The sequence below is a fragment of the Desmodus rotundus genome, chromosome 4 (genome assembly GCF_022682495.2).
Source record: "Desmodus rotundus isolate HL8 chromosome 4, HLdesRot8A.1, whole genome shotgun sequence".
NCBI classification, from domain to species: domain Eukaryota; kingdom Metazoa; phylum Chordata; class Mammalia; order Chiroptera; family Phyllostomidae; genus Desmodus; species Desmodus rotundus.
The window spans coordinates 118965668-118993605 of record NC_071390.1 but is presented as its reverse complement, the minus strand read 5'-3'; positions in this window follow the sequence as shown (position 1 = coordinate 118993605).

Sequence of the window (27938 nt, the reverse complement as noted above, 5' to 3'; positions counted from 1 at the left end):
TCAATATAATACCTGAAGGCACATGTAAAGAAACTTGCTGGAAAAAAAACCCTAGTCAAATAGTTTATTATAATGATTTAAAAAATTGGAGAATTGATCCAAAATTACAACACCTGAAACAGGGAAGAGAACTGTCAAAGAAAAAAAAAATATTACTAATAGCTTTTGCCTTCTTTATCACCTCTTTTTGGGATTCAAAGATAGTGGCTTCGTTAGTATCCTCTTAAAATTGTGCCTAATGTGAAATGTATTACTTAAAGAAATTTATCAATGGATTACTCTACCAAGAAATTGAGTCATGGCAATTAATCATTGATTTATGAAATTTTCACATAGCCTTATTTCTAGTTTTATTTTAGATTATGAAATTTTTTGCATAATCTATTTTATAATATAGAATTCTAATACTGGTTCTCCATTCATCTGAAATGCTTTTAATATATGTACTTTGTCAACCTAATAAAGTAATATTCTCAAGGTGAACTTTTTGTTCCCATTTATTGTCATCACATATGCACGTACATGGGGGAAGGTATCTAATGTGTTAGTGTCCTAAAATGCCTTCCATTATGATGAGTTTTCTACAGAATATGGCTATGGTACGAACAAATACTTAGGTCACATTTCAAGACAAAACAAATTTTAGGTCTTTGAGTTTAAGAGAAAGAAAAGTATTTATTTAAAATTTTGTGAAATAACTATTTCAATCCACTGCCATCTCTGCTCTCCAACTCTTCACCACCACTGTATTTGCTTCAGCAGTGAGATAAGTTGCTGAAAATAGGTCAAGATTTTACTAAAAGGTGATTTATGTAAAGGTAATTAAACAACAGGTCATTATATTTGAAGGTTATATTGTATTCCAATTTGAATCCAACTGCACTAACTCCTTTGCCAGCAGCATCTTCACTGAACATCCTTGATCTCCAGAACTACTGCCCATTGTCTCAACATGGCTCCCCAAACCCTGCTCGCTGTCTGTGTCCTCAAATACTTTATTGACACCTCTGTGCTTGGACAGTAAAGGAATACAAAAGAATATAATAAATAAAGAAAAGGAAGGGGACAGAAGAAGAGGGAAGGAAAGAGAAATGCAAAAAGAAAAAAATAAAAGGAGGAAAAGAAAATGGACTAAAACCAAAGGGAAAGTAAGGGGCTAAGAAGAAAAGCAAAGATACAAAGGTGAAGGCTCAGGAACTTTTTCAAAACTTAAAGTTTGTCAGAAACTTGGCATTATGCATCCTAGTACTTTGACAAAACAAACATTTCACACACAATGGAATACTATGCAGCAGGAAGGAAGAAGGAGCTCCTACCGTATGCGATGGCATGGATGGAACTGGAGAGCATTACACTAAGTGAAATAAGCCATGTGGCAAAAGACAAATACCATATGATCTCACCTTTAAGTGGAACCTAATCAACAAAACAAAGAAGTGAGTAAAATATAACCAGAGACATGGAAAGAAAGAACCCATGCACCCCAATGTTCATAGCAGCACAATTTACAATAGCCAAGTGCTGGAAGCAACCTAGGTGCCCATCAGTAAATGAGTGGATCAGAAAACTATGGTACATTTACACAATGGAATTCTATGCAGCAGAAAGAAAGAAGGAGCTCCTACCCTTTGTGACAGCATGGATGGAACTGGAGAGCATTATGCTACATGAAATAAACCAGATGGTGAAAGACAAATACCATATGATCTCACCATTAACAGGAAAGTAATCAACAAAACAAACAAGCAAACAAAGTAGGCCAAAGGCATTGAAATGGAGAACAGGCTGACAGTGATCAGAGGGGAAAGGGGAGGCGATGGTGGGGGAAACAGGTGAAGGGTTTACAGGAACAATTATAAAGGACATATGGACAATAACAATTGGGGGGTGGAAACAGGGGAGGGATGTGGGGAGGGCTGGGATAGTTGGGAAGGGTGGGGGGAAAAGGCAGAAAACTATGCTTGAACGACAATAAAAAAAAAAAAAAAGAACAAACTGACAGTAACCAGAGGGGAAATGGGCAGGGATAATAGGGGGGGAGGGTTTTCAGGAACATGTATGAAGGACACATGGACAAAACCAAAGGGGGGGTAGGACCAAGGGAGGAAAGTGGTGATAGCTGGGGTGGGGGAAGTGGCGGAGGGAATGGAGACAACTGTACTTGAACAACGATAAAATAATATGAAAAAAAGAAAAGTTTTACAGTAAAACAGTAAGATATGAATAAAGGAATAATCCCATAGTGGAAAACACACACATACACATACACACACATAAGAACTTAAAAATATTTACAATAATATATATCAATTAATGCATATATTTAAAAATTAAAATTACTAATGGATACTAATTACTAATGGATAAAAGATATAATTAAACTTTAATAATATATTTATAAATACTAATTAAAACTTTACATATCCATAATTGTGTGATAAATTTACATTACATATTTAGAGGCCATTTATTACTTCAAGTGTTTATGGTTGCTTAAAATAAAGGGTAAACTTTAATGAACAAAGCAACCAACTCAATGTTACAAAAGAAAAGAGAATATGAAGAAAATAGTAGTAAGGAGATAAATATGAGAGCAGAAACTAATGAAAATAAGTTATATTTTGTAAGATAGATTATCATTAAAGCAAAACACTGTATTAAAAAGACTAGTAAAGTAGATAAAACTTTAAGAATATTTACCTGGGCTGGAGTTGGTATTTTTTAGTTTCTCATGCAAAACTAAATTAAAGGCAGCTTTTAGGGCCCATCTTAAAGAAAGACATTTCTGAATACTGTATAAAAATTAAACATCTGTTTTTATCAAAGCATGTCATAAAAATTAAAAGATAAGTTATCAATTGGGAGAATATAATTTTATCACATTAATATTCAAATGACATAATAAACTTCTAAAAGTCAATAAATACCAAATACCAAAATGGATGTGATAAATAAATAAGCAATTCACTAAAGAGGTAACAAAAAATAGTAATTTGAAAACATGTTCAATATCATTGTGTCCGAATGCAAATTACAGTCCTAGTGTGATATAATTTTTACCCACCATATAGTTTAAAATACAATATAAAAACAATGGGCCACAATAAATATTAGTGGAAAGGCAATATTCACAAATTCATAGGAGTACAAGTTGGTTAATTCTCTTAAGATATTTATTGGAAATGAATAAGTCTCAAGATATTCTTGTTTATCACTCTACAAAATAATTTTTTAAAATATATTTGATAAATATTTTATGTAGATTTCCTTTAATATATATTCCTTTTATATAAAAGTAAAGATACAAAACTAAAGGTGACTCTGAGAAGATTTACTTTGCCAACTCTCTCACTTCTCTTCTATTTTCAATTTGCTGAGTTTTCTTAGATACAGTAATGGCATCTTTCAGCATGTCTTAGACTGTATTATCAATCGGAAAGCAGGAGGGATTTTCAAATTTTATCAAACACAGTTACCACGACACTGATAAATGATTACACAAAAAGAAAGATTTCTCGCCATTCCTCATGACTAACAGCTCTAGAAATGAAAATCTAAACTGACTTATCACAGAAATAATTTTGTAGGCATCTATGTTTCTGATCCAATTCCCCTTCCCCCCCAAAATTGTTTTGCTGTGAGAGAAATAATGATATTACTCACTCCTATATTAAAAATTCTCTTTCGATTTCAACAGTAACAGTGAGATCTTCTTCTAAACCTGTACTTGATGCATTATGTTTGTAATTTAAAAAAAATTAATATAAATAAAATGTATCACACCAAAAAATAGTACTGAGAACTGAAGGGCAATATAATTGAATTGTGCTAAAAATAACTTTTGAATATGTAACATTCTATTCATCCCTAAAAGTCATGTAGACCACTTTGATTTAGTAGATGCATTTATCTCCTTTTAAGAAAAATCTATAAAAGGCATACATTTATTTTATTTTATGTCACAGACTACATTAAACTACCCATCTTGAAAGTTAGTCTCACCCTGGCTGGTGTGGCTCAGTGGATTGAACGCTAGACTGTGAATCAAAAGGGTCACCGGTTTGATTCCCAGTCAATGCACATGCCTAGTTTGTGGGACAGGTCCACAGTAAGGAATGCGTAAGCAGCAACCCCCCACTGATGTTCCTCTCTTTCTCCCTCCCTCCCTGTAAAAATAAATAAATAAAATATTTTTTAAAGAAAATTAGTATCAAAGTCCATATTGCACTCTATCACACTAAATATCTCCTTTAATCAAAATATTTAGAAAGAGTACAGGTTTGGGACACTTCCCATTCTCTCCTCAGTTTGTGGCAACCATATTTGTTTGCTTTTTTTACTGATACTTTTCTAGGTAATATTATCAACCACATCCTCAGTAACAAACACAATGAACTCTTTTTACTCCTTAAACTTCCTGGAGTTTCAGTTATGGCTTTTCAATTATTTTTTCCTTGAAACTCTTTTCCTTTGTCTTCTGAAAGAGGTGCACTTTTTCTCTTTCTCTTCTGTTTCTCTTTCTCATCTGTTTCTCTTCTTTCTTAGTTTCCCATTATAAACCTTTTCTTCCTAATGATAGCCCATTAAAAGTCCTGGTTGCTTTTAAGATTATAAACTCCACCATTACTAATTCAGTATTCTTGTGGAGGTGTCACTCCAGGTGCACTGTTGAGTACGATATTGGGTGCAGGTTTTTCATAAATGTTCTTCATCAGGTTGAGGAAGTCACCTTCTATATCTAGTGTACTGTGAGTTTTTGTCAGGATTGACCTTGCTGTTTATCAAATGACCTTTCTGATACTGATGAACTTTTGATTATTGAATCAACTTTTCATTCCTGGAATTAACTCCACCTGGTGTGGCTGTGGTGTGTAATGCTCACACACACATACACATGCATTACTGTATACAATTTGCTAATGTTGTTTGGTTAAGAATTTTTGTGTTAATGTTCATGAAGTGTATTGGTCTATAGTTTTTTATACTGTATTTATATGGTTTTGGTATTACAATAAGAATGACCTCATAAAAGAGTAGGCTAGTTTTCCCTTCTATTCTCTTTTCTGAAAGAAGTTTGATAGAATTGGTGCTCATTCTTATTTAAATGTTTCATATTACTCTCCAGAGAAATCATGTGAACTTTGACTTTTTTTTGGAAGCTTTTAAGTTACATATGGAGTTTACTATAGTGAAATTTATATAATCTTTTTCATCCTAAGTTTGGTAGTGTGTATTTGAAGAAATGAACAATTTTATCTGTTATCAAATATATGCTTGTAGATTTTATCATATTATTCCATAATGATACAATTTAATGTCTGTGGGGTCTGTAGTGATAAGAGCCTTTTCTACTTCTGGTTACTATTATTTATATTTATAAATGTATTTTCTATTTCTTTTTTTTCAGTCTTATTAGACATTTTGAAAATGTATTGATACACAATTCAAGAAGTATTTAAAAAATATTTCATACACAGTGACTACATGTTTCTCAGAATCATGGGGGAGTTGTGCCGAGTTTTGGTGGTGATGACATCATTGGAAGAGACCCTTGTAACCTTTTACTGAAGAGAATCTTGGTTTTGTGTTTCCTTCTTAATTCTTTCCCAGCCATAGCTCTCTAACTTTTCAAGTAAATTGTGTGAGCACACAGATAACCTTCAAATATATGTATTTTCTGCTTAATTTAATCAAAGTTGATTTCTGCCTCTAGGAATACTGTTGTATACTTATAAGACTTTACCATCTAGTTCTAGCTCAAGTTATTGTTTATACCTATATCCATCAATTACTGTTCCCAGTGAGAGAAACTATGTTTCTTTGTCTTTGTTATCTCAGTGTCTATTACGTAGAAAAACTGCCAATAGATGCTGGCTTAAATGAAACTCATTTAGCTCACATACACTATGAAATAGTAAAGTAAAAACTTCAAAATAAGAACGTCTATGGTGGCACTAAATGATTTCACTGTACAAACACTTGAAAATGAGATAACGACAACAGTGTTATGGAATAACTCTTTTTTAACTTCAATCATTTTAGTTGAAACATTTAATTTTTGTACCTTCACTTTATTTTTTAATATATAACACCAAAGTTATGGGCAAAAATAAAGGAGGATATCACAATGGCAGATAGTTGGAGAGCCACTACGAAAAAAAGCTCCTTGAATTAATATGAAGAAGGGAGGAGACAGAAATAGAGAGAAATGCTTTTCATTAAATATGTTTTTGAGAACTTTCAAAGTACTACCTATAAAATAAATTTACAGTAACTTTCAAAGTTCTTAGAATATTCAAAAAAACCTGAATAAATTTAAGTTACCTTTATCTACCGCATTTTATGATAGTTTATTTTATTTATAATCACCATCATGAGAAAAAGTACATTTGTTTAGTATATGTGTTTAAATCACATTTTATCTAGTAAAAATCAACATTATATCTGTATACTATGAGTATAATTTATTTGCCCTTCTGCTATGAAATATTTATATATTTGTTTCCCCCTGGGCAATCCATGAGTATTTCTGTAATATTCTTCCTCGCTAGATAGATAAAAATTTATGAGACCATTCCTGTGGTGGTGCAAGTTGACCGCCAGGAGAACGAATACAAGCACTGACTTTCATTCAGATAAGGAATGGGGCTTAAAGCCACTGCCGGTCTAATAAGGACTGACATCAGCATTGAATTGGACAGCGTAGGAAACAAAATGGGCCAGTAAACACACCACAAATTAACCCCTGACATTAAAAAATAAGTAACTGCATTCCCAAAATATTTATGGCATTGATTCATTACAAGTATATATGGTTCTTTTTAAAAGTATGTATTGAATTCCCTTTCAAGTAGTTAGGGATTCAAAATATGCTGTTGTAGTCTTTACCTTCACTGATATCACTAAAAGAAGACTCCTTAAGTTTATGAAATTCCCAAGGTGCTGTCTTACCCTTATAATATTAGTCAATAAGAGTAGTGTAGTCAATAAATTTCCTTAGTAACTACGCTGTTTTGTCCATATGAAGAAAAAATTAAATTTTGCTATAACATAATCTTTGGCTACTAGCTTACATTTAGATCCTACCCCTTTTAAATCCTCTCCAATTCCACTTTGCCCAATTAATTATATCAGTAATGAATTGAATTGATATGGGTCGTGATTAGAGACAAGGATATTATTAAATGAAGGTGATATCTTCTCGTATGCAGAAGAAAGAAACTTCAAACTATTGAGTCTATTTGATGTGTAAGGAGTGATTCTTTTATTAATGCTGTTACAGGAATAGAACAGATTTTCTCTGGGGTTTAGGAGAAAGTATGTTCTTTGGGAATTGGGAATCCCCTTTCTGTGTTCCTATTTTAGCAGTGGAGTATTAAGATAGAGTCAAAATATTAAACTGTGTTTGTGGGGAGAAGGAGGCAAAAAGACTGATTAGGTTCTGCTGCATGAATGAAAGGAACCTTTTGCACTCCATCATCCACGTAAGGCAGAAAATCTACCTGAGTTTACAAGTAAAAGTTAGAATACTAGAGGGAAGGGGGTGAGAGAGTAGTAAAGAGCAAAGTAGGTCAAATATATAGTTACAGGAAATTATTTGACTTTGGGCGGTGTGCACACAATACAATATAGTGATGATGTATCACAGAAATGTACACTTGAAACCTGTATAATCTTATTAACCAATATCATCAAAATGAATTTAATTAAAATGAGTTTTTAAAAAGAATACTAAACCACTTTTAATGATGTATGTCTTTGCACACCTATCTCAAGAATTCATGTTAATAAAATACTGTACTGAAGATTTCTCTACACTTGGTTTTGATATATTCTCTGTATCTCCTTCAAAGAGCAAAGCAGTCATATTATCCACATGTTAAACACATATTGTCTCAATCTCTATCTTGGCTATCATGAATCTGTCATATAACATATATTTTCTGGGTATAGACATTAAAAAATTGTTTCTCTGTGATTGTAGAAAGGTAAAGTTGAAAGGTAAATTGAGGTTGAAAGGCAAATTTAAATCCATTCATTATGTAGGTAATGTTGGAAAGTTCTCATTAATAATTTGATGGTTGATAAAGTATCCTTGAATTCATCCTCTTAACTATATTAAATAGCCATACATAATGAAGTCATATGGGTAAATTCATAGCTGAAACTTCAACTTTGTCTTTCTATTCTAAACATAATTCCAGATTCAAAGCCTACTCCATAGCCCCAACCTAATAGCCAATTAACAATATGTTTAGGTCTAAAAATATAGCCTCAGATATTCAGCACAAAACTAAAACCTAAATAAGATTTAATGGCTGGGACAAAACTGTTGATAGAGAGATCAGGTGGCATGTGTGGTGCGGTGTTGTGTGTGTGTGTGTGTGTGTGTGTGTGTGTGTGTGTGTGAGAGAGAGAGAGAGAGAGAGAGAGAGAGAGAGAGAGATTGAGAGCAGATAAATGTCAGCCGAGGAGGGGGAAAAAGCAAAAAACAAACTAATAAGTATACTTTTACATAGTTTTTAGTTTTGAGTCATTTTTCTTTTCTCTTCATTTACCTGTGCCACTGTTTGTCCCATACCCATGAAAGACTAGAAAATCAGCAAAATCATACCAATATCAGGTAAAAATGAAAAGGTAAAATCACATCAGTTCTCAAATTGGGGTGATGATACTTTTGAAATTGATTAAAATAAATTATTCCTAGTTTTGGTTGTACTAAACAAGGCCTCTGTGCATATTAATATACAGGTTTCTGTATTAACATAAAGTTTCATTTTGGGGGGACATATCTAGGAGTGGGATTACTGGGTAGCATGGTGAAATTATGATTACATTTATAAGAAACTGCCTGTCTGTTTGCATAAGTAGCTGTACCATTTGCCATGTGTACAATGCAAGAGAGTTTAGTTTCTCTGTACCAACAGCCAGTATATATTATCATTAGTATTAGAACTAGTGTGAATACTACTACTATTGTTAATGTTATATTTTATTCGAGACATTATAATAAATGGGGTATATCATTTCAGTAGTAATTTACATATTCCCAATAACATTGTTTTAAAAACCTTTCTAAAAAATCCATGGCTCCCAGACTTCCAAGTGATTTCATTTTTTATCTCTTATTTAGAATCTTTCACCATCCAATTGAAATACATATTCCACAAACATTTCTTTTGACTGGTTTATAGATAAAATAATTTCTGTCTATGCTGCTATATATTGGATGAAATGAAAGATGATATTCAACTCTATAATGATGTCATGTAACTTTAAAATGTGTTTTGAGATGAATTTTGTATAATAAATGGTATTTAAAAAAGTAACATTTTATTGTATCACATTATGACCAGTCATTAGGATTGGTGAATTGGTTCTTCTTGCTAATGTTTGTGTTAAATTAAAAACACTAAATTGAGATAAGCATGCATGAATCCTGCATGAGGCATTAACAATGGAATGCTGGAAAGAAAGCTGATATCTATTGCACTATAATGAGTCAAAAGGGGAAATATTAGGCTGCAAGCAATGTCTGATCATTTCAGATCCTCTGGAAAGGAAGTCAGTATTGTTTCCATTCTAACTATATTAATGCAGTACAGTGTAATTAGGAAAAATATAAAAGTGAGTAATTCCATTCAGGAGAGCTGAAAATAAATGTGTTATTAGAACATGAATATTTTTAATTAATAAAAGGTATGTTAACTATGAAGCTCTGCTGCTTCAACTTTTTAAATATAATTATTGGAAGAAATGAAGAGTAAGGGTAAACCCACAGCAATTTAATCCCATGGCAGGCTCCTAAAAGATACAAATTTACCGATAATACATTTGCCTTTGGGAGCTTTGAAAAAGCTTACAGTACTTGCTAATGACAACAGTCATTTCATTCATCTGTTACCATTTTGGTTGTTTTCCTGTCTACTGACTTTTAACAATTGAGATTGTGTTTCACGCCCACTCCCTCCTCGGCAAACATTGACCCTTAGCTTTTGCAGCACTAGCCATCTGGAACTGTCTGCCCTCTTCTCTGCACATCACTGGAAACCTAATCCACTGTTTGCTAAAGTACAAAACTCCCATTTAGTTCAGGAGGAGTTTAAAGAAAGATGAGTGGTGGATTGAACACTCAGGATCACCTGCCCAGTTTTGATGCGCAGCCAAAATATTACCACTATTGTGAAAAGAATCTGTTTGCCATGTTAAGAATGAGTGCAAGAAAATAGTAAATCAACAGTAGCATATTATGCATTCATATCATATATCATATTCATATCAGCTGATTGGAATATCCCTCCACGTTGCATTTCTCTGATAGGCAAGAATTTTACATTTCAGCCAATCACATCCCACGACTTAAGAGAGGAAGTAACTCTACAAAACCACTCATAGAAGTAAGTACTGTAAATTGTATGGTTCCAAAATGTATAACCTTTGTCATTTACTAGTCACTGTGATATTTGTATAATTCTTTTGGATTCTAGGAAGAGAGACACTCTACAGTAACAGGAGGTTTTGATAACTATTTACCAGTAAATATTGACAATACAGCTAAATTGTCCAATCACCCAGCATAAGCAACATAGCCAGGCCTTAAAGGAAGAAATGATCCTCAGTGGATCTAGGGCTTTCAGAGAGCGTATCTTGAAGGGTACAGGCATACCTCATAGAATTGTAGTTTTGGTCCCAGACTACTGTAATAAAGTGAGTGTAGCGATAAAGCAAGTTGTAATCTTTTTGCGGGTGGAGGGTCTCGCATTTTCTTTGTAAAAAAACCCATAGCACCTGGGAAGAGCAATAAAGGGAAGAACAATAAACCTAAGAGCAATAAAATGAGGCATGCCTGTATGTAGAATTCATAACAATTTTACCACATCAGTCTTAGTTATCCCAGCAAAAAATTATTAATTTTGAATGATTACAAAATAAACTTATTCCATTAATTGTGCTCCATGATTCTCTCCTGTTCCCACCCCCTCTCTCCTGTACTGTCTGTCTGTCTATCAGGCCTGACTCTAAAAGATGACAAGTGTTTGATTTCCCTCTGCTTTCACATGGGCCAGCCTCAACCGAATTTTATCTATTTTTTTGTAAGACCTTACTCAAACACACAACAGTTAGTAAAGAAATTCCAACAATCTAAAGTTTACCTATTAAATGCCTTAAGAGTCTATGCTCTTGGTTACAACAGTTGCAAGAAATTACTCTGCCACTTTGCTTCCATGTAAAATGGCCTGTCACTCTCACAGCCTGGAATCTGTCGACTTGCATTGCTTTCTACCTACCTAATTGAGCTAGGCCCGCAAATCAAAAGCTGTCAATGGCATCCTCCACTCTCAGGGTTCGTGTATTAAAATCTTTCTGGTTGAAGATGTGGAAGCACAAGTTTAAAGAGATGGCTGACTCAGACATTGCTTGAAGTGCAGAAATTCAGTGTCATCAGAAATATGTTTCTTGCTCCCTACTTTCTTTGGTGATACTTGATTCTCATGCATTTGAGGACTTCTAGCAACTCTGGACTTCAACATTCTTAGTTACCAAACTTATTACAAGACAATGAGAGCATCTCTTCCTCATGGTGCCCACATGATTCCCCTCAGAGATTCATTTTGACACCTTTGGGCATGAGGAACCTTTGAGATAAAAAAAAGTCTTAATAATATAGAGAAGGTATGATACTACATGAATCACATAAATAGACTACCTAAAGAAATGATGGTTCACAAGGAAATAAAACTTTACTTGCAGAAAATTGGGTAGATACTATGTTTTTTATATAAACAAATACTCATTGTGAGAATTTAAAAGCACAATGATAAGTGAAATACTAAGTAATGTAAATGATAATTAAGGATTAGCTTGAGCAGTGTGAAAAAGACCTTCTAAATTATCTTCCTTATTGCATTGGTTTGCTAGTACTAAAAGCTCCACTCATAGAGAGGAGGAAGACAGCTAAGGTGGGGGGAAGGTAGGGGGCAGAGGGACCTGAGCAAAAAGGAAAAAGGACTCATGGACAGGAACAACAGTGCGGTGATTGTGAGGGGAGAGGGGTATAATGGGACTGAAAGGTAATAGAAAAAATACAGTAAAAAAAAACACACAAAAAAAATCTCCTATATTATTTACTGACTTTATTTCCAAACTTCCTTCAAAAGAAGTGAATTGTGAGAATGTGAAAATAGAGAAAGAGCCTTAGTTCCCTTCTGAGAATTTGTGAATTAGCTCCATGATGTATTTATGGCTCCTCAAGGAAACTCATGCAACAGCTCTCTGTAAGTCAGTCGAGAGATTCTTAGGCCTGGCATGAAGGGCATGAATAGCTTTGTCACATATCAAGACTTTGTTAAGATTTCCTTATGATATCCATGATGTACATGATTTTATTAATATTTTTATCAGAGTGAATAAATATTCTAGTAAATCAAGTATTTCAGATATGAAATTATAATATTTTTGTATTTGAATATTAACCAAATATTTAGAATATAAGAAATGATACTTAATAATATAAATATAATCAGCATCTAATTTGTTAAATATTTGGAAATTTTTTGATGCAAGCTGGATATCATTTCCAGTAAATTACTGATGTTGCTTCTTGTAAATGTGGCCTCCCCATATCACTAATCCACATGTCTCTTGATAAGTCACTGAATCATTTCAAGGTGATGACAGATAAACTATAGAAATACCTATGATGATACCTAAATTAAAGAAATGCCTTTATGTTTTCTTTTATCTTTGACTATATCTTCTCTTGCTATATAAGTAACAGCAAGCTTTCAAAGTATTTTTAAAGAATGCAGTAACTTTAAAAGTACATCTAAAATTTACTGAACATTAAAATCATTATCACAGAAGTTCATTTTTTTTTCTGTAGTATAGTAGTGTAGAAGTGCCAGGTAATAGAGAATGTTTCATGATAAAATGGAGAAAATTTTATGGGTAAAACCAGTTTCACGTTATTAAAGTTGCGCACCATTTTCTTTAATTGCACATGCACCGGTATCTTTCCTTAATCTCCTGAATTTCTTGGTATAAAATTAGATGTTGTTAAGGGACCAAACTAAGCCATTAAATTACTTCACAGAAAAAACAGCAAATGGCAATATTGTAAGGAAATGAAGCTGGATATAGTAACGCAATGGTTTCCAGTAAGAGAAATGCAAATCTTCAAACCTTTTCTTCCTCAGCATCTTCCTCCTTTCTCCATAGCATGCGCACACAGAATGGCTAGAATAGAATTTTAACTTCTGTTATGCATATAATGATTTGCTTCCCAAGGAAGTAATAGGGATATATGCATATATACTTCTTGGAATTCTCCACCTTAAATACATTTGGATAGCCAGATTTTAATTTCATGAGAATTATTATTGTTGATGACTGCTTTAGCTCACAGTTATTTTTTTTTCCTTTATGAGATTCAATTTAGCTTTCCCATGCCCCAAATTGAGTGTGGTCAGAGCTAAAGGCACCATTTGGTCAGCTTTACAATGTACAGTTGACTTTAGTAGACTATCTCTCCTAATTCACTTCATAGTTTGCATTATCTGCATTATTTTTATTATCTTTTGTACCTTTACTCTTATTTAAAATTAAAAATTCAAGTATATAAATATTGGGTATAAAATTTATGTAAATGTTCATTGTGTACCATTATTTTTTTTAAATGATTTTATTTTCAACCAGGAACATTTGTCTTGAGAGTTTTTCAGGAATTATCCCCTAAAGCACACTGGGAAACATTTTCAGTGAAAGGTAAGACAGTAAATATTTAAAGCTTTGCTTCTATTACAATTAATCAAATTTGACATTATGGTGTATAAACAGCCATAGACAATAAGTAAATAAGTGAATATGGATTCATTCCAATATAGTTTATATATGGAAACTGAAATTTGAATTTCATGTAATGATCAAAAAATGCTACTCTTATTTTGATTTTTTAAACATTAAATGCATAAAAAAATACCTTGCAAGCTATACAAAAAACAAGAGATGAACAGTATTTAACACACAGCTCTAAGACAAGAGAAAGTATATATATGTATATATATATTTAATATAAAAGAGTTCTAAATGGTAAGTTACATAAAATACAAAATTCAAACATAACAGGATTATACATAATTTAAAATTAAAAAAAAAAAACTTCCTTTCTTCCCTGAAGTATCTATTGGGTTGGCCAAAATACATTTATTTTTTTCCATAAAATAAAAGATATATTTTCCATTTTTACCAATAACTTCATTGATTAGGATATTTTGAGTATGTTAGCTATCTCTCATGTGGTATAAGGTTGACTGTTCTCAATTAATGTCTTGATTTAATCGCTATCAACTTCAACTGGTCTACCTGACCACAGAGCATTGTCCAGCAAGAGATCTCCAGCACAAAACTTCATAAACCATTTTTGACACATTTGATCAGTCACAGCACCTTCTCCATACACTGCACAAATCTTTTTTTGCCTTTCAGTTATGTTTTTACCTATTTTGAAATAATAAAGTATAATATGCTAAAAATATTGCATATTTTCTTCTATCTTCAATATTAAAATGGCTACACAAAAATTCACCAATTTTGATAAGTTTGTTTTTAAATGCATGCTGATGTGACAGCTGTCACAATACAGTCTAACAGAATTGTTTTGAATGTAGTTAAAGACAACTAAGCACTATTAGAGCCATAGTAGGGTAAACAAAATCAGTTTGGTTCCCTTACCCAGATGTCTGGGGTAACAAGATAGGTAGTGTTCTCATAGCCTTGAGGCTGGGTCCGATAAAGCATTCCCATAAGATTGAGTGGGCTCACATGCACAGAATCACACTGTGTCATACAGTATTCTGGCTCCCTGCCAGCTTTGTGTGAATTTAGTATATAAGGGAGTTGGGACTCCCTGCCCTTGCTCATGCAGGGAGACACACGGCTCGCAGGGTGCATGGCTCAACTCCCTTGAGTAAAAGCATGTCAGACATCCCCGTGACTCTGTCTGCCCACATCTCGAGTGAACCTGTCTGACCTTGCAAGGCTTCAATACAAACATCTTACCAAAAAACAAGAACAACAAAAACACTTTCGAACACAATACATCATGGAGGTTTTTTGGTTTATTTTGTAAATTTAATTAAAGCAAAATGTATCATTTTAAGTCACAGAAAAAATGGATTTTAACAAAAAGTAGCAAAGGAAATATCAGAGCCTTATCACCAGACCTCTACCAAGGATGCATTTAAAGCATTGTTATTTTGGCACTTCAAATAATCACCTGAATATATCAAAATAATACAACTAAACTGCTATTTTTTGATTCATCAACTTCCTGTGCTCAACATCCAAAATCTTAGTAAATACATAATCTTTTCATTTTTCCATTAAGCTATCATTGATATGTTAAGTGATATATAAAATTATATTATTTGTTCTATTAATACACAATTATATTACTTTATTAATATGATTATTCCATTAAATATAAACATAAATAGGAACAATCTTTCTCCTTTGACACCACATTTTCATTACAGTCACAGAGGCTTTATTCAATAGAATCAAAGGGAAAATTGTAAAATAGGCTTTTTTGTGTTTTTAAAAATTTTTATTTATTTTTCCCAAATTATTGTCAGTGACTACTTAAATGTTGATCATTTCTGTTAAGATTGTATAGAATAATCAAGTTAGAAGACATCATAGTTAAAAAACAATATATCAAGGTATTATTTCCCTGCAGCTTTTCATTTTCAAGGCGGTTTTGTAACATAAATCCTTTTTAGTGTCAGCAGACAGGTCTGGGCTTTTGGTTCGCCATGTGTATGCTGCTGATACAAATTTATGGCTGAACTTGTCTAGTGCATCACTCAGTGAGTCAATGGTTTGCAATTGGCATTCTGGAATCAGCCCAAGTCCTGCTGTAAGCCGTGTGCTTCGCTCTATGCGGCTGCAGCACAGCTGCGGTCTTGGAATTTTGCTAACCTGTTATCATTTGTTAGGGCCAGAGTTTCTGAATCTTCTGGTTTTAATTTATATCCTAGATTTCCTAGATCACCTTCCCTAGTAGTTTCCTAGAAAAACGTGCAGGAGACGTAAATTTAATGAATCAGTTCATGGCTTTATTTTGCTTTTACACTGGAGGGTGGAAATAGATATAAATTCTAAATTGAAAACCACTTTTCAGGAATGTATCCTTTGTATTCTGTCTTTCAGTGTGGGTCTTTTTCCTCTAAGGCACATGATTTTCAGTCCTTGGGAAGTTTTATTATACAACTACTTTGGTACATTACACTTTTTTCCTTATTTACTGTTCTGTTCCAGAAGACATAGTATCCTGATATTGGAAATCTTCTAATTATCTTATAATATTTTCTGTTTGTCATTTTTTACTCTTTTGGGAGTTTAACTTGGCATTGTCTTTCAATCCTTCTTTTTAAAAAGTTTTGTTTATTTTCTGTATTTTTTCCTAAGAACGTGTTTCCATTTTTTTTAAAGCCTGCATGTGTTCTTAAATTGATGTAAGACTTTCCTCCGTTATAATGAGGGTATTATTTGGTTTTCACAAAATGGTTTCTTCTTCTTTCAAATTGTTTTCTCTGAATTCCTTTACTGTATAGTTTGCAGTTTTTCATGTTTATGTATTTTCTCTCATAACTTCTGATCCTTGATTATCTAAGAAGAGGAAAGTACTAAAGTGATTTTGGGCTGTGTGTGAAGCTAAGTCAACTGATTAGGTTCATTGCCCAATGGTTGCTGCAGGACCAATTGTTTGAACAACCTATGTCCCAGGTTTCAGCAGACTGAAGGTTTTTTTCTCTAAGTCTCTGTTTTCTCATAAGAAATCACCTGGTAACTTGCTTAGAAAATAACTTCCTTATACTTTGTATTATGAATATGGTAGAGAGTAAAACTTGGAAACTAATCATTCTATGTTGTCTTTCTTTTAAACTAATATGTAAACTACACACAGTATAGTTGTACCATTGATTAGTGTTCAATGATTAAAATCATTTTTTTGATGTCTGACATGCCTTAGTCAAGGGTGGGCGATCCACACATGCTGCAAGCTGCGTGCCCCCCTGCATATCCCTGCATGTCACCTGTCCCCTTTGCGTGGCACCCCAGAGTGGCATCCAGCGCAGTCCACTGCATGTCTCTCATCACCCATCGTGCACCTGGAGGGATGTCTACCCCCTTAAATAATAGATTATAGACAAAGCCAGCAAGGTGTCAACATAATTATGCAACAGAGCTTCATACTATGCATGAGAGCCCACTCAAGTCTATGGGAACAGTTTTTTGGACCCAGTCTCAAGACTATGAGAACAGTACTTATCAGGCCCATTCTCAAGATTATGGGAAACTGCTTCCCTTAGTTGCTCAGATACCTGGGTGAGGAAGCCAGACTGCCTCCGTTTACCCTACATCTGGCATAAGCTAAAACATAAGCAGACTTAACCATGCCTGACATCAACGATAAAATCTAATTAACTACTGATATATGCAACAATGTGAATGAATCTCAAAAATATTTCACCAAGTGATAAAAACCTTACTCAAAGTATACATACACTTTGATTCTATTTATTTGAAATTATTTATTTATTTATTTTTTGGAGAGAGAGGTAGGAAAGGAGGAAGAGAGGGAGAGAAACATGGATGTGTAAGAGAAACATCAATGTGTTTCCTCTCAGGTGTGTCCCAACTGGACTGGCCTATAACCCAGGCATGTACCCTAACCTGGAATTGAACCAGTGATCTTTCATTTTGTGGGATGATACTCAACCAACTGAGCCACATCAGTTAGGATAATTTGTTTGAAACTTTTGAAAAGACAAAGTTATTCTATGTAGAGAAAGAATAAGGTAAGTGTTTGTGATTGGGGGTTAGAGTAAGGATTGACTGAAGAGGGGAATGAGAGAGCATTCGAGGGTTATAACATTCCTATCTTGGTGGGGGTTTGTTTTGCACAGGTGCATGCATTTGTTAAAGCTATGTAAAAGTGTACTTTCAATCTGTGTATTTAATTATATGTAAATAGTACATGCAATCAGGGAAATTATTCTATACAAAGCCCGAATTCTAGTTATTATCATGTTGTATGCTGTAACTATACACGATATACAAGTTTTATTAAAGTAAAATTTAAATAAAAAATACAATTTCAAAGAAAAAGGTAAAATAAATTAATCATTAAATGATGTTCATATTAATTAACATTTTAATAAATAACATTATAAATATGGGATGTAATTAGTTCCTGTCTATTGAACTATATCAAAAATGTCATTTGAAATTATATTTTAACAATTTTTGAATAGGCCTTTTTAAAAATACTACATAATTCTTAGGCACGTTTTTACTCACCAAGCAGCTTAGATGGTTTAGCTTTAGTGTCAGCAAACCCCTTCACACTTGTGAATACATTGTGCTCTTCAGGACAGCTCTATACACTGCAGAGATTTAAGTTAACAGAGTCAGAGAGAGTAATATAAAAGGTTAACTTTTGAAAAATGAAGATTATCATAAGAAAAACTCAGTAAGAAAGCCATTTAGGACCACATAGGAATCTTAATGAAGAACTAGAACATTTTGCGTAACTTGAATAAATTACATCTTGGGTCAAACACAAATCAGATGGGATAAATGAAAAGGCATACCAGCTATTGCTTTAATTATTGGGAAAAAATTCTAAATTTGAATTTTTTTCATTTCTAATAACTTTCCAGTAGAAAAGAGATCTTATCTTCCAATGAGAAGGCATAAGATAAAATGGTTGTATATAGGCATTTGCTTCCCCCTCTACATCAGCCTAGCAGTACAGGTTACAAAAGAGAGATTAATGTTTTGGGGGCTTGTTATGAGCATGTAAGAAATTCTGCTCCCCCTGGCCTGCCACAGTTATTTTCTGAGATCTGTCAGATTATTTACAGGAAAAAATGTTAAATCTCTCCTTGATATTTTTATTCATGTCTATCACAGAACAAAATATGTATTTTTATCTTAAATTTTCTTTGATGATTGCATAATAATGAGTTCTACTAATGCTCACACATCTAGTCCAATGCCAGGTTGCTATCTCCCTTCCCATTTAGCCAGCTAGCATCAGACCAAAGTCCCTTAGAACTTGCAATTTATTGGTACCGTAATTATACCAACATAAACTAAATAAATATGGCTTTGAAACAAAAAGGTTTATGAGCAATACCATTTAATATAAAGGAAAATATAATAAAAGAGTTGAATCAATGATAAAAATGTTAATGAAACTAATCTATGATTCAAATTATAACTATTGTTCCTAAGTATAGTACTGAAGGAAATTAATAACATAATTTATATGTATGATTTCTTTTCATACATTAAAAATTACTTCAACCTAATTTAAATTAATGAACCACATGCTCCCATGTATGTGAAATGTACACAAATATGCTGGCTTCTCTAATAGTGAATTGATTCTAAGAATATTCCATTTACTAAAATTTAATGCACTAAATATACATGACTTTCTGTCTAAAACAATGAAAAAATACTTGAAATTGTCTAATTTACAAGGGAAATTTTATTTACTTAACAGCTTACAGTTTCTTGTTTTATGAAAAGTAGTGATACAGCAATATAAGTTCAATTTAACTAATATAGACCAATGTTTTGATGGGCAGTAGCTTTTCCTAATATAAATGCATCTTTTTGAATATTTGAAGTCCATGGAAAACTATATTTTCCAATGTCATGTAGTTAAAAGTAGCAATGACTAGTGTTGGTCAGTGAGTTGCGATAAGAAACAATCATTTTTTGTGTCTTAGAGTCTAGTTTGAGACCCTCCGGAATTCTGTAACCTGTCACACTCAATGGGAAGAACAAGCATTCAATACATTGCAGTTACAGGATAATGAAGGCTCTCCTAGGCTTCATCATTACCGCACAGAAGACAAGTATCTGAGGATTTGTCTAGTTTTATGAGCGAGGATTTACAGCTGAGACTTTTGGATTGTTGAATTACACGGTATACCCTAACATGTCCTTAGAAATATAATAAATAAATAGTATTTCAACTAATTTTTACTTAGTCAACATTTGGTATGAAAGCTGGAAATCAATTTATATCACTGCTATTTAACTCCACGACTTCAAATGCTATAGTATGAATACACTATGTGTTAAAAATGAACTCAAATATATTAATTTAAAATAGAGATTGTAATAGCATTACAAAATGACTTATACATAAAGAAATCAAAAGCCGTGCTTTCATATCCTAAATAGAATATAAAATATACAAATACAATCAGAAGAACAACATATATTTTAAAAAATGTCAACTATGTGAAATATATTAAAGTTTATAACTTGTAATAAATATCTTCACCTAAAATTGTTTTCACAAGTTTAGGTGATCAGAAAAGCCTATTAATTATTGTAGAATTGAATTAAAATGAACCATGAATGCCAGTTTAGCTGTGAGATTAGAATATTCAGGGTGAGTGTTATTCCCTTACAGTGAAATTATGTGATGCCATAAAGCATGATGGCATAAATATTGTTTGATAATGTCACTATAATATAAACTTTACTATGGAACAATCAGAACTACTCCTTATAATATCTAGGCTTAACATTACTAATTATGTCTCTATAAAACAATTTTATTGTGCTATAAACAGTGGAGATAATGCTGTCAGTTTTTGATGTTAATACCTCAAATAAACACACTAATATATTGTCTGAATATCTCTTGCAAACTGATATGCAAAGACCAGGTAGAAAATAACAACCAGAATAGGCTGTTACAACTCCCAGCTAAATAATATAAAGTTGTATGTATGTCTTTCAAATGCTTTATATCCCTTCATTTAACAAACATCCGAGTTTACTTAACGTGAGATGATGGCACTTGGCAATCACAGCATTCTCAGAAATAGAGAAAAAGGATATGTCTTCTTCTAATCAATACTTATTTGATTGGAAAGAACCATAATTACTTATTGATCTAAAAATTGCTTAGAGTAATCCTTTCAAAAATCTTTGTCAAAACAGAACAAAAGCCTTCAAGGAGAAGTCCAAAGCTTATACACCTACTAAAAGCTGCTCTACATAAAGTGAAGATTAATTCAACTTCTGGTCAAGATGGTGGCAAAGGTAAACACTGCTCACCTTCGCACACAACCACATCAAAATTATAACTAAAATATAGAACAACCATCATTCAAAACAGTCAGAAATTGAGTTGAATGGAAGTCTGACAACTATGGAATTAAATAAACCACTAACTTGTAGGTGGGGTGCAGGTGTGGAATGGGTTGGTCCCACATACACATGTAGTGGATAAAAATTCAAGAGGGATATCTCAGGAGTGAGGAGTCCCAGCCCCAAATCATGCTCCCGGACTCAGGGTTCCAGTGCCAGGAAAATAAGTCCTCATAACTTCTGTCTGCAAAAACCAGTGGGGATTGAGTCGGTGGAAGAATCTTCAGGAGTTCTAAGCAATACCCCTTAAAGAACCCACACACAGACTTACTGAGACTCACACCTTTGAGCTCCAGGAACAGGGCAGCAGCTTGAAAGGTACCAGTGCCATACAGGGAGGAACCAAAGTATCTGACATGGAGGTGAGAGCTGGGGGATAGCTTTCTCTCAGGCAGAAAGGCAGGCACAGGCCATTGCCACTTTTCTGAGCCCTCCCTGGCAGACCACAGAGCCAGCAGGTGGGTACTATATCTGAGATTCCATCAACCTGGCTGACAAGGTTTGTCCTGTCCTAGAGATTCCCTGATACTCCATCCCACCCAAAATATAGGCCACCCACACTGCTAACCATTACTTTTCCATATAAATGGCTGGTCTTTGCTCATGCTTCACAACTTCCTAAATCCTATCAGACAAGCAATAGCCAGACTCAGCAAGCCACCAGCCTCCATACCCCTTGCTAAGTAGCCCCAGGCCTGAAATTAGCAGCAGCCAGCCTAGATTCATAGCTTGGCTTCACCTGAAAATCTCCAAGCCCAGCACAAGTAGCAACCATCTCAGATTCCTTTACAGCTCATGCAGTGTGGGCCCAGTAGGGACCTTCAGCCAAGATTGATCCACCCAGAAAATATAACATTTTGAATCAAAGGGCAGACAAAGAGCTTCCCAGAAAAGAGAAAATAAAGGAGTTAATCATCACCAAACCATTATTATTATATCAAATGTTAAAGGGATTTATTTAAGAAAAAGAAGATGATCAAAACTTGAACAATAAAATGGCAAATATATATAAGTGTGTGTATATATATATATATATATATATATATATATATATATATATATCAACAATTGAATCTAAAAAACAAATTAAGCAAACAAGAAGAACAGAGACAGAATCATGGACACAGAGAGTATTTTGATGCTTGCCAGCTAGGAGGGGGGTGTGAGGGAATGGGTGAAGAGGTGAGGGGATTAAGAAGTACAAATAGGTAGCTACAGAATAGCCATGGGGATGTAAAGTACAGTATAGGAAGTGGAGTAGCCACAAAATTTGCATGAATGCATGACCGATGGACATGAACCATGGTGTGGGGATTGCCTAAGGGAGTGGGGGGTGCAGGGTGGAAGGGGGCAAAGGGAAAAAATTGGGACAACTGAAATAGCATAATCAATAAAACATAATTTAAAAATTAATTCAAGATGCATGCATATCTATAACACATAGTTCATTTATTTTTTTAAAAATCCCTTTAGTTAAAATGTAAAATATCAATTTACTGTTACCCATATTTTCTATAATTTATGAAATACAGCTCAGTTGTATCCATAGAATGAAAGACACACTTTAAAATACTACTTAGTGTTTGTTCATTCTTGACAAATATTTGAAGGCAAAAGAACATTCAAATAGCTCTATAAATATATGAAAAGTTTTGATCAATACTGGCTATTCTCAGTGAAAGTAAAGGTAAGCACCATGCCAATGCAGAATAAAATGCTATTAAATAGAAGGGTATAGCTCTAAAAGATGAAATATATTAAAAAGCAAACAAACAAAAAGAACAAGACAGAGAAAAAAACCTTACATAGAGATGCAACGTGATACTCTGATGTTTATCATGTATCCCTGATATTAAAACACATTTTATGTAAAATCCAAGTACTCATAAAAAAATCACATAATACTGACAAGTGAACCAAAATCATTAGAGAAGTTGAAAGCCATATGTAATGGTCAGTTAGATTAAGTTTGACAAAGTGAGCTACATTTCATCTGTTCTATATTCTGAGACTACCGAGTCATCGAACTAGAAAGTGTGCAGTATTAGTGAGTTGTCGTACTGTCTGAGGATAGGAGGAAAAATAACTTTTTCTAGGTACAACTACCATGAAAGAAAAAAAATCGAACATAATCCTACTGACTTGGAGATTACAGACCATAACTTGAGATCTTCTTTTTTCAATGTGAGTATAGCTATTAATATCCCTTCAACTGTAGCCCTAGCTGCATTCCAAAAGTTTTGGAATGTTATTTCATTTTAATTCATCTCAGAGTATTTTCTAACTTCTTTTGTGATTTTTTTCTTGGACCAATTGGTTATTTAAGATATTGTTGTTTAATTGCCACTTTATTTTGAATTTCCCAAATTCCCTGATGTTTTTAATCTCTAATTTCATCCAACTAAGAGAAAAGTACATATTTATACAATTTTAAACCTTCAAAATTGCTGAAATACTTTTATGGCTTAAAATAAGGTCTACCCTGGAGAGGGTTCCATGTGCCCTTGAAAATAGTGTGGTCTGCTGTCATCGGAGGGAGTATTCAATAGATGTCTTTTAGGTATACTTGGTTTGTAGTATATACAGTATTATGATGTATGTATACATTATAAATCACTTTTCTATAATCTATTTTATGTATTGTCTACTTCTATTTTCTCAAAGCTCCTTGAAAAATTGATACACTTTTTTTCTTTTGCAATAAAACTTACTTTTCCTCTGAGAGAGTCACTCCCCCCTTTCCTCCGGCAACTGTCAGTCTGTTCCCTGTTTCCAAGTCTCTGGTTCTGTTTTGCCCTTTAGTTTACTTTGTTCATTAGATTCCTCTTATAAGTGAGATCATACGGTATTTGTCCTTCATTGCCTAGCTTATTTTACTTAGTATAATATTCTGCAGATCCATCCACGCTGTCACAAAGGGTAGGAATTCCTTCTTTCCTTCTGCTGCGTAGTATTCCATTGTGTAGATGCACCACAGTGTTATATGCTCTCTAAAAAATTTCCAGTATATGCAGACCTATCACAGTAAACAAGATTGAACAATAATACCATAGGATATATACAGCTTTTGCCCAAGGACAATTTAAAGAGATTCAATAAATTTTATCTAATGGCCCAGGGAAGGTATCTCATATGAGATATACCACAATGTCAGGAAAATAACTCTAATCATGATGGTGGTATATTTTGAAAAATTCAGTTACATCAGAATGAGATGATTTTTAAAATATATTTGTCCTAACCAGAGTACTTTTGGACTGACAAAGTCCCCTTAATAATTAAATAGTGCAACAAGGGAATGGAGCTGTCTTGGGCAAACTAGGATATACATATCACATTAGGGTCCAGGGTTGTTATTATTCCAGGACATTTTAGATGAATAATATAGATTGTTATCTGATACATATATTTTATATATATGGTATATATATCTGGGAAGTAAATAAGACTTTTTAAAAATAAGGAATATCAAGAAACTAGATGCTTCTACAAGTCCCCTGTAGTATGCCCATCTACACTGATTCTGCCTGTCATCAACTCACAGTCTGGGTGACTTTGGTTCATTTCTGCCATGCATATATTGACATATCTTTGCTGTGCTAAGGATTTGAGTCCTTATGACAATCATGTTTATTGGTGGATACTGCTCTCTCCTAACAACTGAGGAAATTTGATGATTCTGAAAAAACAAACTTCACAGAAAAAAGAAAAAAAAAACATTGAGCAGATGACAACTGTGGGTAATCCAGTAACTTTATATCAGAAACACCCATTATCCACATGTTGTAACTCCATATTTAAAAGTCACATGGAAAATAAGAGATAAAAATCTAATGACTGCTAACAGCTCATGTTGATTGCTTAGCTCTGACTCAGCACAGATTAACAAGGCTAATGATTCTAAATAATTGCTGGAAACAATCTTACCAAAAATGTACTTTCTCACAAAATCCATTGATTGTGCATTTTCAACATGATTTATTATGCCACTGAAGTTTTAGCAATTTGGGGAGAGTTTTGATATTAATGATGCTTTAAAATGTGTTACCTAAACACGCACGCATATCAGTGTTTTCCACAGATTAATACTGAGTCCATAAACCAGAAATGACATTGTCTTATTCCATTGTGCACAGATCTTCACTACAGCACCAAGTCTCAGTAATGTAATTGGTGTACCTGGGTGTTCACAATGTAGGTCTTGCAAACTACATTTTGATTTTTTTCTCACCAACTTTGGGAAGGCACTTGTGTTATTTTCTTTCCAAAATAATGCAAACATTTTTTAAATGTCCATTTTGCTATTTTTAAAATAGAAGGACTTCCATCAGTATATTTTTAAATGATGGGTTTTTTTGGTGGAACTGTATCTGTTTTCCTTTTGAAGAGACACAAGTCAGTCAAGTAGCCTTTATTTATTTGTTAATCTCTATCAGACCTTTGAAGTGTTTATCAACACTCTTGTCACATTAAGATAAGATTATAACAGCTCCCTCAGCTGGTTTGCAGATAAGAGTCTGTTTGAACTGTAGTTGGCAAGGATTTTTTAGTAAAGGAGGATAAAGCTTTTTCACTCATTTTGTCTGTTTAAAAGCCTTTGTGGTCTTTGTCACTGGCGGCTGCAACAAAGCACTCACTTCAGAATTACCTCTCAATGCTTAAATCATTTAGTGGCTTTTAATCCAGGACTTTTAAGAAACTTCTGGCTTTCAGGTAGCTGTAAAGGCAGAATTTTCTCTCTATTATGTGCAGAGTTTGGAGAGACAAACCTTTTTAGGTCTTATGTGTGTAACCTTTGGGAACTTCTGTTACAGAAGTAGGTAAGCAGTGGCACACACAGAGAGCCTCTGTGTCAGCTCACACTTGCTGTGCTACCTGAAGTGCTGTTTATTTCACAGAGAATTTTGGAGAAGATAAATTAAAATTCTGTCATAAGATTCCTCAGAAGAAATTAAACCAAAAAATCAGATTAAAGTTATAACTTCTCATAATGCCAAGTTTATATGTTCAGTTTTCTAATTATAGCTAAAAAACACATTAGCAAAATGCCTCTTTATGAAATAGTATAAAAATTAGAGGCTTGGAATCAGAATATTTAAGACCACTTATTATTGTTCTTTGCCACTACCTAATTATAACTTTATTCATGGCTCCATTTTCAATTTTAAGTCACTGTTGAAATTTTAAAAAAACATTTCAAAATCCTCAATTTTATTGTTATTGTCTCATCTCTAACAAGTCACAGTCCAATGTCAGGCATGCTTGGGACATAGGGGGAGCACTGTGAACACCTGGGACAGATTATGAAAATTTGAGCTTTCTTTCACATAGGAAAGTCTTCAGTTTTACTTAGTATAACTAAGTTTACCATAATTTGCCTATCTTTGACTTTATTTTTTGCTAATTCTTCTATTTCATATCCTGTCCTTATATTTATTTTCCTTAAATTATCCGGGTTCTGTCCTGCCTGATGATCTACTCCCAAGTCCCAGACTTCATACTCTACACTCCATTAAGAAGGAGGGAAGAGAAGCAGATGTATATTTTCAACACGTACTACTTTTATGAGTTAACTTCAGTTTCTGTTGACCATATTCACTGCAACTTGAGCAATTATAAAAATTGGCATTTGATATGGAATATTATTATTAAAGACTTAAATGTGAAATTGACCAAACTGAGGGGATAATGGTAGATAATGAGGATTTCTCCATCCTGGGCCAGGAGGACAACCTTGCTTGTTATGGTGTGGCAATGGAATTGGTTAAATGGTTGTTATATGAATTTTGAATTTGAAAATGTCTTCAACTTATTGTAGTTTTAAGGTAGTACTTACAAATGTATGTATTTTCTATTTCATCACATGCCTAGAAAATTATATTCGCTTAGGTCACTAAATAAACATTTGATCTAAAGAAGGCCAGAGCCTGGCCCAGAGTTTCCACAGTGTTTATCCTAAAAACTGAAGAAATAAACAACTCAGCACACGTGCCCGTATTCTGAGAACACTGTTGGAGAGCTTTGCTGTTCGCGTCTGATGGCAAAGCTCTGGGTACTGGAATGCTGGGCTGCATCTTGTATCCTCTATAAGATTTTCCGACCAAGGGGCTTCTTTCCTCATTGGCCTCCCTGAAGTCAGAAAGGAAGACAAAAAGAACCATCCATGTAATTTGTTTTGGTAAAATTCTTTTTCTACTGTGACTAAGTTATTTATGAATGCAGGAGTGAAGGACTGATGCATCTTTCAGTTTGAAAAAGCTAAATCCAGTGCCCCATTGTAAAATTAGGTAGTGTGAGGGATGACAGCAGGTGGGACACTCACGAGATCAAATGGGCACTCAGGAGCATCCAGAGCAATGGGGTAAGCACGAATTCTCCTAGCTCTTCAAACCAATATCCTAGAAAATCAAGATCTCCCCTTCTTAACACCCCCACCAAAAAACAAAATCCCCACAAACATTCCTCCTCAAAAGCATGTCCATGAAAATGTAGTGTTGGGAAAGGCAAAGGGGACCTTCCAACTAACCAAGTTAGCTGACAATTGTACTTTGCTTCATGGCTGAGGTTAACACAGAACCTTGTAACTGCGGTCTAGGGATTGTAGGACCCCAGCTGTCTTCTGAACTAGAAATCCCAGGACAGGATTTAGGTTAAAATAAATCAACAGATAACTGTTGCATTGCCATAGAAAC